Raw genomic sequence first — 11,712 nt, 5'->3', positions numbered from 1 at the left:
ATCGACTTCGAGTAACTCAGCTTCTCATACGAAATCGTCGAGGACTGTTCGACCCGAGTAACAGCGTTCTCGCGCGAGGAGGTCGCTTCTCGAACGCAAAGACGCACAATATCGAGCTCGAGGGGACAGATTGTCGCGTAACTTCATCGCTCGTCGATAATTTATCTATACTCTCGATAATTTAAATCGCGATTTATCGCTCGTCGTTAACCCCCTCCTCTCGACCCGCGGGTTCCCCGTACCCTTCCCTGGAATCTCGTCGCGCAGTGTCGCTAATCTCCGTTAATTTTTCGGGCCTCGAAAGCATCGAGGGCTGGAGCGGGGAAAAGCGAACAAATCGAACGTATCGCGTCCTTGGTGTCTGTGTTCGCGTGCACGAGATCGACAAGGCGGGATTAGCGGCACGCTCGTATGGCCAATCGGCCACGTCGCGATATATTTCCCCGGCGCGAATTATTGCTGGAGCCGAGTTAAAGCCGGAACCGGCCGTATCGTAGCAGGTAACATCGTTGACCCGCGATTAGTAACGCCGGGCAAGAACGTACGGCCGATTCTAATCAGTCGTCACGCCTGTGCGTACGTAACGACGTCGTTATCGGCGTCTCCGCGCAGTTTCGCGCTGTATCCGCTCGTTCCCCTCACCGTGAACGAAAACGTTCGCGCTTTCGACAACGGACGAAGAAGATCGCGAATCGGCCTCGTTTCCCTTAACGCGCACCGAGAGACCCGGACAGAGGACTCGAAAAACGTCAGCGACGAGTGAGTAACGACCGTTCGAATCTTTAATGAATTTTTCGCTCGAGGTCCGCCCGCTTCGTTTTATTTCGATCTCGGAATTTTACGATCGGTCTTTCACTGTTTCGATAGAGGCGTCTGTTTTCTGAATTTTAGCACCGAAGTAGACGTCCAACCATCTTCCAATCGTTGATAAGATTCTTAGAACTTCCAGAGCGGTTCGATCCATTTGGAATGTTTAAAATTAATCCATGTTTCCTTGTCGGTGACGAGAATAAATTTACCATCGGTAGCTCTGATACATTCACCTATAATAATTTCGTTCCCCTTCCGTGCTCTTTTCCTTGCGATACAAAACCGGTGGAGCACTAGCAAGAAAATTCATATTTCCGAAAAGTTTGATCGTCCAAAGGGGCCATCTGTCCCTTTAATTCGTGTCAGGTTCCGCGGCCAGTTGCAAGAAACGTTCCCGTTCGATGTTTAGGCGTCGCGTCCATCGCGTGGTCACCGAGCGTGTTCGGGAATTAGTCCGCGCGTCGGCCAATTCCTCGCGACATTTGTTTCCCTTATCGATCGTACCGCAGGCTGCTCTCGCGGGGGAAATTATCCAGCTGTCGACTTTTCGACAATTTTGGAGAGAAGAGGGCACGAACCCTCGTAGGGGGACAGAGAGGGGGTTAGAAGAGTTGGAAAGAAGCTCGTTCGGTTCGGGATGGGGGGTAGCGCATGCCTAGGTAACCACCGACGGCACGTGACCCGGCGACATAAAATTCCTCCGTGGATTCGACGTAAATTTCCGGGGTGTTTCGCGTGTTTTCACGGGTATAGCGCCGCCACCAACACCTCGGGACCCCCCACCCCCATGATCGTCTTCTGGTACGTTGGCTACGTAACCCACGTACGCGAAGGAAGCCATGGAGCACGGTAAGAGCAAAGAGACATGAATATGTATGCGCCTCGCTGCAAGCCGGCCACTAAGATACGACCGCTATCGCGTTTATTCATGCGACTTTTAATATTTAACCCGAAGGTTATCGTACCCCCGCGCGGCCGAGCGCACTTTTTCTAATACCGTGAACCCGTATCTGTCCGGACGCGGCGGCACTCCGTTGCGAAATCTACGCGACGAAATCGGCGGGACGCGTTTCCGTTCCGCGAGCGAAAGAATCGACGGAAATCGAACGAGATATAGAGAATAAGTACGCGAGGAAATTTTATGGGGTGAAATATCGACGTTTAGACCACGGTCGGGAGTACGTTGGATATCCGGAGGAAGACGGTCGGTTCGACGATAATTTTAATTTTAATCGCGAAGATAACAATCGTACGCGCATATGGTACCAACCGGCGAAGCGAAACTTTGAATATCGTACGTACGAAAGAGATCGAAGTCGCGATCCTAGGAATAGATCGTCAGACGATTTCTGACTTTCCGAGAGCGATTTAATTATCGCGAATCGATAGGTCGAAAGACTTTTGCGGTGACAACAACCGAATTTGATATAAATACACCCAACTAGAATGGAAGACCGATGTTTGATCATTTGTTAATTTCGCGACTCTCCGTTTTTGGAAAAGGGGAGGTCGCGGGACGAAAATATCGAGAGATGGAGACTAGCGAGTAGTTTAGGTGTTGGTTGTTTCTATAGTTCGTTATCTCCGATCGTTAGGGTACGTGCATTGAAATCTCGGTGCCTACGAGTTCTACAGAACTCTCGTTCAAGGGCCACGATGTAAAAGGGACGTGCAGGCCCAAGAAGCCAATCCTAGATAGTGGATACTAGGGAATAGTTGCTTCCACAGTTTGCTACCTCTGATCCCTAGAGTTACGAGCGTTGAAACCTCGGTATCCGTGAGCTCTATAGTACAGGGCTGCTTCTCGAGATGAAAGGAAATGATCGGTCGAAAAAGCGACCTAGGACAATCCGTAGTGGGCAGATTCCACAATAGTTTCCAACAACGTCAACATCGAGGCTCTCCTCGCGATGGAGGTCGTTCCGTTATCAAGAGACACGGATCTCTGGTCATCGGGGGTGAATTAACCGCGAAAGAAGCATCTTCCGGCGTTTCCCCCGAAAACGAGAAAGAATCGGCCGCAAAACTCTCCGTGGAAACGCGGTCGTTCGTGTCCGTTCGCTGGCGCGGAAACTAGACGACCCTCCGATACCATCGAGGTAACCGCGAAGCTTCAATAACGGGTTCTCGGAACTCGAAACGAATCGACTATGAGAGATCGAAACGACTCATCGTTCAGAGATAACCCACTCTCGGACGACACCGGCCGAACTTTGCAACGCACAAAAACAAGCACAGTCCGGGGACGACAGCACCTAGACGACATCGACCGAACTTCGTCCTAGTCTCCACTCTTCCCTACCTAAACACGAGCCAACGAGACGTATACACAGGACGTCGCGCGAGTACAACCGGTCCAAGTCTTACCAGCTTCTACTACGCGTGGAACTTTTACCCCGTTTTCGTATTTTTTTTTCTTTTTTTTTTACCTTCGAAGGGACATTCTACGGAATTTCTCAGTTCACTGTGTCGTGTCGCGAGTTTAACCAGGACCGACCCATGACACGACCAACGAACCGACGACACAGGGTACGCGTTTCGATTCTACACGGAGATAGCCCTCGCTCGCTCGCTAACTGTCGCGAGCAGGATTAGATCGATAAGATCGGGCTGGACGATTAGTTAATTAAACGTACCCACCGGCCGGCCCGTAACGTTCGTTCCTAACTGTTTCTGGCTCGCGTTTAACGCCGCGTGTGTATCAATTACGATCGCGGTCCCGGCGTTTCTCTGCCCGCGATTCTTTCACTTCAGCCTCGCCGCCTTTTCCGCGTGCCCGATACCTACTCGTTTGTTCGGCATCGTTTTCCAGCGTGAAATCGATGATCGTGCGATCTGGGACATTGATCCTGACTTTGTTACCGCGTCGAGTCATTCGATACGAATCACGCTCGCGTGTAACCGTTCGCCGAGAGTCTCCTAGCCGTACGCGGTCGCTCGGTTCCGTATCTTATCTTTTATGGCAGAAGTCCGCTTTATTCCCACAGGTAATTGAAACGTTCATTACGAATTCTAAGAACGCCCGATATCGTGTTTATTATATCGCGATACACCGTGTAAACGGTTCCGCCGCTACCGGGAAATCTCTTATCGAAATCGGTTTACCGCTCACGGCGCGCCGACCTTGATACGTACTCGTTTTTCCTTGAGAATTTTCCGCGAAACGAATCATCCCTCGACCCTCCGAGGACGCTACGGAGAATTTTTGGTACCCCGAACATGGAAACGCGTTCCACGGATGCCAGGGAATCACGATCGTTACGATCGGAAAGTTATTAAAGAAGCGGACGAAGAGACGAGCGAACACCCTTTTTACGGCTGTTGATCGACCGTTGACAGTTCCTTTTCTTTTTTTTTTTTCATTTACGACACATCGACTCCTACCTCCAACACAGCGTTTGAATTTTTTATTCCAAATTCTACACTCGGCGTGCTTGTCGCTCGATCAGCTCGTTCGACGACTTTCGCAACGTACTTGCGGTAAATAACTTTGGGTTTGCACTTCCTTGACACCTGTGGAACGATGTTGATACTTCAGCCACTGTTCAACATCCATTCGCGAACGAATCATCTCCACGTTTTCCCGTGTCGCGGTTAAATACCTGCGTCCGGGAAAAGTATAATAAAATCTTCGCGATAAGGAGGGGGTGGGTGCGCGAGTTTCGCGAGGGTGTAAGCTCGATCGATCGTATTAATTACTCCGGTAATCGGTCGTATCCTACCCCCTCTGTGGCTCCTCCCGTTTCGAGCGATCTAGATCGACGTAGCACGCCGGGGCATGTAAACAAGCGCGAGGGGTGGTCGCGAAAGAGGGAGAGAGGGAGAAAAAAAAAAAGAAGCGAGGGTCGAGGAGGGAGGAGAACGCGTTATCAGTTAACGAGCCGTTCCGACGTTACGTCCGTTGGACGCGCGGCTGAATTTTTAAAAGGGGCGATATTTTATTTTTGTTGTTAACCCTGGGACTTTTCTAAAGGATCCTCCTCTCGGGCCGAGGTCCTCTCGCGCAACCCCTCGTAATAACTCGCGCCCGGGCGAGAAAAACACGGCTCGTACGTGTTCTCGGCGGGTAAGCCCCTCTCCTCTCGCGATTCCAAGGGTCTTCGCGGAAAAGCACGCGGAATTCACGCGACGTAAAACATTCTGGCACGTATCATTTCCCTTTCAATCTCTTAATGAGCGCCCGAGATGCTTCTCCGCGCTTGTGTCCTCTCGCGCGTCGAACCGTCCCCGTGTGTCAGGTGCGTTTCGGTGACGACGGAAAGGGTCCAATTAGAAAACGACGCACCCACTCGTGGAATAACTAAGCGCGTGGTTTTTAATTGAACGTTGAATCGACGGTGCTCCTCGTCGTCGTCGTCCTCGTGGTGGTAGTGGTGGTGGTCGTCCTCGTCGTCGTCGTCGTTGCGTATCGACGCGACACTCGCGAGCTTTGGTAATCAAAGAGAGGAGACTCGTCGGTAAATGCTCTCTCCGTCTCCGACGAACGAACGGAAGTTGGGAACGGTCGATCGAACCGGGCCGGTAAATTCAACGGAGGATGGCACCATCGGCACGGGGAACTGTGAATCGAAAGCGTCGTCGGGGAACCAGGTTTAACCCGGTTCCAGCGTTACTGTCACCGCCAAGATAACGCGTTGTCAGGAAAAAACGAAATAATAACGCGCGCCGGGAGCACAGAAAAGGGTCGGCTGTTGCGGCGATGTAATCCGAGGGAAAAAGGCTGGCTCGTTGCACCGGTGCACCGGTGCACCGGTGCACCGACGGAAAGCGGGGGCTGGGTAGGGGGGAGGTGTGGCGAGAACGCGAGCCCGTGCAACCCCCCTACCGCTACGTCGTTGTTATCGCCGTCGAGCTTTTCAGCGAGCTTTACGCTCGTTTCGTGACACTTTTCAAGGAACACGAGACCGTGTCTCTGGCTCGTACACGGAACGCGACCGCCGCCGCCATCGTGGCCCCGTTCGCGTTTCAAGCCGAGCGTTCGCCGATATTAATTACGCCGCGTCGAAAAACGTCGAGCGCGTTGGTTTTCAAAGTGTTCGAAAGACCAGACTTCCCGGTAGACGGAAAAGTAGAAACGCGCCGGTTCGAAACGAGGAGTGATCGTTGAACTTGAACGCGGGGTGAGTCCCCGGTGCGAAGAAAATATTTAGGAGTGATCGAACGAGCTCCCGATCTTTTCGATTCCGGCGTTAATAGAGATTTCGAGTTACCCACAGTTTTACTCCGTTAAAAATTTTCTTCCGGCCGATCCTCTGCCCCTCGGGTCTTCGATGGAACACCACGTCGCGGCGGGAGATAAACCAATTCGACGGTTCCTTTCTTCGGAGGGTTTCGAACCACCGAGAGAGCCACCGTAAGGGAGTAATCGAATTGCAGTTAAGGGCGGTTTTCTTCGGCTCATCGTTCCGGGAGTTTTATAAATTTCATTCCGTGCCGCGCGGAGTTTCGAAATTCATTTTCCCGCTACGTCGAGTCCGGGGTCTCGCTTCCGCTCGCTCGAGTTTCAACGCGCTTCGCTTGCCCGCTGCGCGCTCCTACCGACCGATCGACCAACAGACCGACGGGCCAACCTTCATTGGGGAATTTTCTTTTCAGCACTTTCGCGGCTTCCACCTTTTTTCGACCGGCAATTGATACTCTCGGGAGCGCGGAAGCTTGTTCCCGAAACGCTCGCCGGGGCGAAATCTTATCAACGGGGAAACACTGCGTACCTGGCCGCGAAATTGGTCGGATTTCGCGAGCTCCGCCGCCTATTTCCGTCCGGGCCCGCTTTTATTATAATTGCGTCTGGAAACGAAACAAACAGACGACCACGAGGAGCTGTCGTTACTCGCCGCTGGAAACACCGGCCGGCGGATAATACGAGTCTTCCGTGCTCCGAATACTCGCGAAGCGTTCTTCGAACTACGCGCGAGACGGATTCGATGATTACTTTCGCGAGTAGGTGTCCCTGATCCGGATGCGCGCCCTCGATTAATCGCAAGTCACGCTTGCACGCGAACCTCCCCCTCGCGATTTTTATGAAATTTTCAGCATCGTAGAGTTTGAGAGTTCGACGTTCCGAAAGTTTCACCCCTGGTGCAGTCTCGAAGGGGGATTTTTTGAACTTTGTACGATCGTTGACGGAAAATAACGTCCATCGAAATTTATAAGTCGAGAGATCTCGTTTGATATCGGTCCGAATACACCGGGGTAAGCGGGGACGGTTCGGTTGAAAAGAAATTCTGTTTGCTATCTTTTCCGCGTTCATTATTCGACGCGGGACACTCGAGTTCGCGTGTCAGGTTGTTATCCACGCTCGCGAAGGCCCCGAGAAATTATTTCAATCGGCGCGAGTTCATCGAGAGGCTGCAACGCCGGATCCACGAGCAGGAGCGTGCGTATTTCGGCGTATCAGCCAGCGTCGGTTTTTCCCTTTGTCTTAACCCGCGGATGGGCCGCAGTTCCGGTGGCAACCGCATCGTTTACCCCTCTCGTGGCAGAGGACGGTGAGGTGGGGCGACGGTGCCGCCTTTACCCACCGGAAGTTCAAAGAAAACGCCGTAAATAGTGGATTGCGGGGACCATAACAAACTCGAATGGTACATTTCGCATTTATCAAAGAGCCCTCGTTCCCCGCCTCGCATTACCGAGCTTAGAGGCACCCGAGACGCTTCTTGTAATCCGTCCTCTCCTCCGTCTCCCCGAATACACCCCCACCTCTCGCAGGCCCCCAACCCAACCCCGTCGTTCTCTTATCTATCCGTACTACAGCCCCGCTAACCGCTCTCGGAGGATAATGCCGAGAGAAGAGGGACTTCAAACGGAATACCGTATCTTCTTGTCGGTATAAATAACAATCTGCGGGGCTGTATTGATTTTGGAAAGACGGCAACCGCCAATAGGAAGCGCAGCAGCGCGTATCCGGTTTCTAAAAATGTACCGTGGACCAAGGATGGCAAGGGCGACGCTCGGGCGGGGGTTGGGGCGGGGAGGGAACGTAAACCCGGGGAGAAGCTCCTTTTGTGCGTCCACGAATCGGAATCGCGCACTCGGCAACGATCGACGACAGAATTTCGTCCGTAGTCGGGATTGCGATTGAAATCGCTTCGGAGCGTTCGGTCGAATTAGAAGTCGGCCTCTGTTCGCCGTTCGAACGCGACCACCGCGACGGAGGGATTTTATTGTGTACCTGGAAAATGGACTTCTGAGCACGGAAATATCGGGGAATTAATAACGCAGGGATATCGAACCAAGGGGGATTTCTCAGCGACGGTAGCGAACGCGTTTAACCGAAATACAGAGGGTAGTTTCGTACCGGCGAGCTCCGACTCTTCGAGCTTCGACTCTTCGGGCTTCGACTCTTCGAGCTTTCGCTCCGTTACCTTTAAACTCTCTCTTGGGACTCTTTCGAACCGACTCGTGAAAACGCACCGCGAACCACCGTGTCCCTCTTGTCGCGCACCCTCGAGGGACTCTCGTCCACGCGCGTGTATCTATAGTTGGGAACTGGAAAGATGACTCCTGGAACGAGGAGAATCCAGAACCTCTGGTAAGAGAAAAGTGGACAGAGGCGAGTAATTTTTGCGAGATTGTAGGTCCGTGAAGTACCGTCGATCGAATTGTCTAATAGGATTCGCAATTTTTTTACAAAGGTCGACTTCTCAACTTCGTACGTTGTCGGCCGCTCCTCGAGATCTTAGCGAACGCGTTTTAGCGATGATTGATTCTCGGCCGTCGAGATTGAATCGAAACTCGAGTCGATGGTTCTAAATGAGACAGAAACGGTTTCTCACGACCTATGTTCTTACCCTTCGAGGCTTCCGGGGTATAAAGCGTGACCTTTTAAAAAAGCGTTCCGACCTTTCGCCGGCGTTGCAAACTGTTCGTTCGTAACACCGTTGCTAGCGTCACGGATCTCTAATCGATCGAACTCGATAATTGTTTCAAATTCCGAACATACTCTACTTCGATCCTTTGGTCGCTCGCAAGAAACCGCAAGCTGTTGCTACGTCGCTCCGCTTGAATCGTGTACAAACATCCCTCCACCGTTTAATATTCCTCTCTTCGCTTGTTTTCTTAAAAAAAAAAAGAAAAAAGAAAAGAAATTCTTGAAAATTCCCAGCAACGTCTAGCGACCCGAACCAGGACGATCCCTCGAGTGGCTCCAAATGTCACTGTTTATCGTATCTTCGGCGTCAACGGTGTCACGTGGAATCGCCGGGAAAGTTTACGCTCGGCGAACTTAGGTCGAAAGTTAGCGACGCCATATGGAATAATCGAGTAATGGAAGGGTTGAGCGAGGAACTCGTCGAGCATCTTTAACCGGTCGAACTTAGCAATCGGTTTAAATTCTAAACATATTTATTCGAAACTTTCCCGATCGCGTTGACGAGAAAAGTCCAAACGTATCGCGAACCATGGTTACCGAGAATACTCGGAAGAATTGTCACAAGTTGCACAAAAATGCATCCGAAAATTTCTCCTCCACGATTCGACATCCTGAAAAATTTCATCCTCCGACCGTATCCAAATCCTCCCCCACGGTTCGAGACCCCTAATTTCGTCGGTCCCCCGAAAAAGATTCTCAAAAATTCCAACTCGTCGCTGTTTATCTTGGATGATAGGTGAAGTTTACGCACGAGGTCGAAAGTCGGGGACGCCATATGGAATGATCGGGACATGGAAGGTTTAAAGCGCGGAATTCGTCGAGCGACGGTCGTGTTCCGTTCGGTCTCCCCGCGCGTCGCGTTCATTATCGAGCCCGTATTCAGAATCGCGGACCGAGAGGTCTCGGAAAGGTCGGCGGTCGTCGTCGTCGCGCCGAGAGGGGGTCTTTCTCTCTCTCCCGGTCTCTCTCTGCTCGCGAAGGCCCCCGATGTGAACTCCGCCACCTGTTTCGCTGAACATTTCCTCCGAAGCGTGCGTCCGTCGACACGATACACCCGCCTAGTCCGCGCAAAACTCTGAATCATCGCGGGGCACGGCCATTTTTCAAAGTTGCCCGAGCAGGCCGAGCGGCGCTGCATTAATAACCAGCGGGTGAGACGGTACTGGCCGGCTTCGTGGCGTGCGGCGAACGACGATAACAATGAGAACAAAGAGGCCGAAGGGTGGATTTCAATCTGTAAGTTGCGAACGGAGAGCTACCGGGGCCCCGTTGTTCCTTCGTAATATTTTCTGGTCATTAGGGAGCGCGATACCGCGGCCCGGGACCTTTGAAATTCACGCTGCTCGGCATTCTGCTCCCGTTTCGATTCCTCTCGTCGGATTTTTACCGGCTCGACTCGATCGCGCGTGTCCCCGTCGAACCTGTTCGCCGATCCGGTAATCGACGCGTTAGATAATTAGAAACTGTTGCGCGTTGGGTGGTCCCCGAGAACACCAGGGCCACGTGGCCCTACGGTAGCAGCTGGATTTGTCGCGCGAAAAATCTCGAAATACGACGAGTCCTCTTGGCACGAGGGACACGTGTTCTCCAGCGGAGGAAATTTGTACAAAGACTCCGAGTCGAGAGAATTTCGTTTGCTCCTCGCCGAGGGTTCGAAAGTTTACTTTCGGACGAAACGTGGAAAACACAAGCCACGCGGAGTGCTCGAGAATTGTTTCTCCGAGCGTTGCGTGGATCGTTTAGGATTTTCGAGGAGCGGTGAATTTTCTAAAATTGTTCGTACTCGTTTTCCCGTAAGATCTCTTTCGCCGTAGGAATCTTCCGGTCGCGTCTCTATTCCGCGAAACGAGTCGTTGCTCGTCGCGCGACTCGCTCGTGACTCGCTCGCGAGAGGCGATTAGGCCGCGGGGAGAAAAATGATCAGGTACGGGGATAATGAGTGGTCGGCGTGGAGAATCGCAGAGGCATCGGCGCGCCGCGGCGGGGCGTACGAGCGTGCCATAATTTTCGGGACGAATTAAAATTCTTCGCCGGCACCTGGCGATAGAAGCTCCCACGTCCTCGTCGCGGAAACCAGGCCAGAGGAGCTCTCGGACCGAGGATATTGCATCGAAAGACGTGATTTATAGGTCGATCCAAATTGCCCGATAAGGATTCGGTAGGATATATTGCTCGCGAAACGTAGATCGACCGATTTTACGTTTCAACGGAGCGAGTGGGCTTCGTTCGTCGAACGTTGCAGCGGAAAAACGATCACCGTCCTCGAATTACGCTCGATCGTTTTCCTCGCAGTATCTTTGTACGAGAGACGGAGCCGGCTGTCCACGTGGTTGCGCGAAAAGATCACAGATGGAGCTACGGAGCGGCGGCGAGGTGGGGACGACTCCTCGACAGCCTCGAGCGTCCACTTAATTTTGCCCCGACTCCGATTAAGACCCTAACCCTCTTACCTACCTGTTTCGCTTCGGTTTTCGCGAATTACTTTTACACGATTTTTCGTCGACGTTCAATCGCACGTAAATGCTACGAAATACACGTTCCTCGTTCGTAAAGAGAAAATCGCGGATCGATACGCTCGACCTCGACTCGTCGACGTGGTTACGAGAGCCCGTGGATTTTTTTCTCGGATCGGTCCGTACTTACCGCGTCGAACGAAACGGGCGATGGTCTCCGTGCGCGACTTTTACGAGGCATTTAAAGCGCAGGATGTTTTATTCATCGCGGCCGCGAGAAACGTAATACAGAGACGCGCGATTAAAGAAAAATGTATCCAGTTCGTTGCGTTGAAGCAGTTCCGGAACGCGTTTACCCGGGAACGAGTAACGCGGTTTCGTTTTTCGATTTTTCACTTGTAACCGCGGTGTCTGCCGGTTTGCGAAAGAGTCGCGTAATTCTCGGGGGGCTCGTTCGCGATGTTCGGGGCTGAATTAAAATTTTAGGAGTCGGTATAATGCCGCGGTCGGCGCGCGTAATTCGAGCTTAGGAGCGAGCCGCGGTCGGAACGAAGACAGGAGGAAAAAGTATTCCTCGCC

At 52.3% G+C, this 11,712-nt stretch overlaps 1 protein-coding gene across 1 annotated transcript in view; it reads left to right on the top strand.

The window, feature by feature from the left end:
- Positions 1-715: 715 nt before the first annotated feature.
- LOC143151870 (latrophilin Cirl) overlaps positions 716-11,712 on the top strand; it is a 449,543-nt gene continuing 438,546 nt past the window's right edge. The window contains exon 1 of the mRNA XM_076321335.1: positions 716-759. The gene's annotated coding sequence lies outside the window, so the exon portion shown is untranslated. The remainder of the gene's footprint in view (positions 760-11,712) is intronic.

Source organism: Ptiloglossa arizonensis, chromosome 10 (genome assembly GCF_051014685.1).
Source record: "Ptiloglossa arizonensis isolate GNS036 chromosome 10, iyPtiAriz1_principal, whole genome shotgun sequence".
NCBI classification, from domain to species: domain Eukaryota; kingdom Metazoa; phylum Arthropoda; class Insecta; order Hymenoptera; family Colletidae; genus Ptiloglossa; species Ptiloglossa arizonensis.
This window is presented reverse-complemented; position numbering and strand designations above follow the sequence as displayed.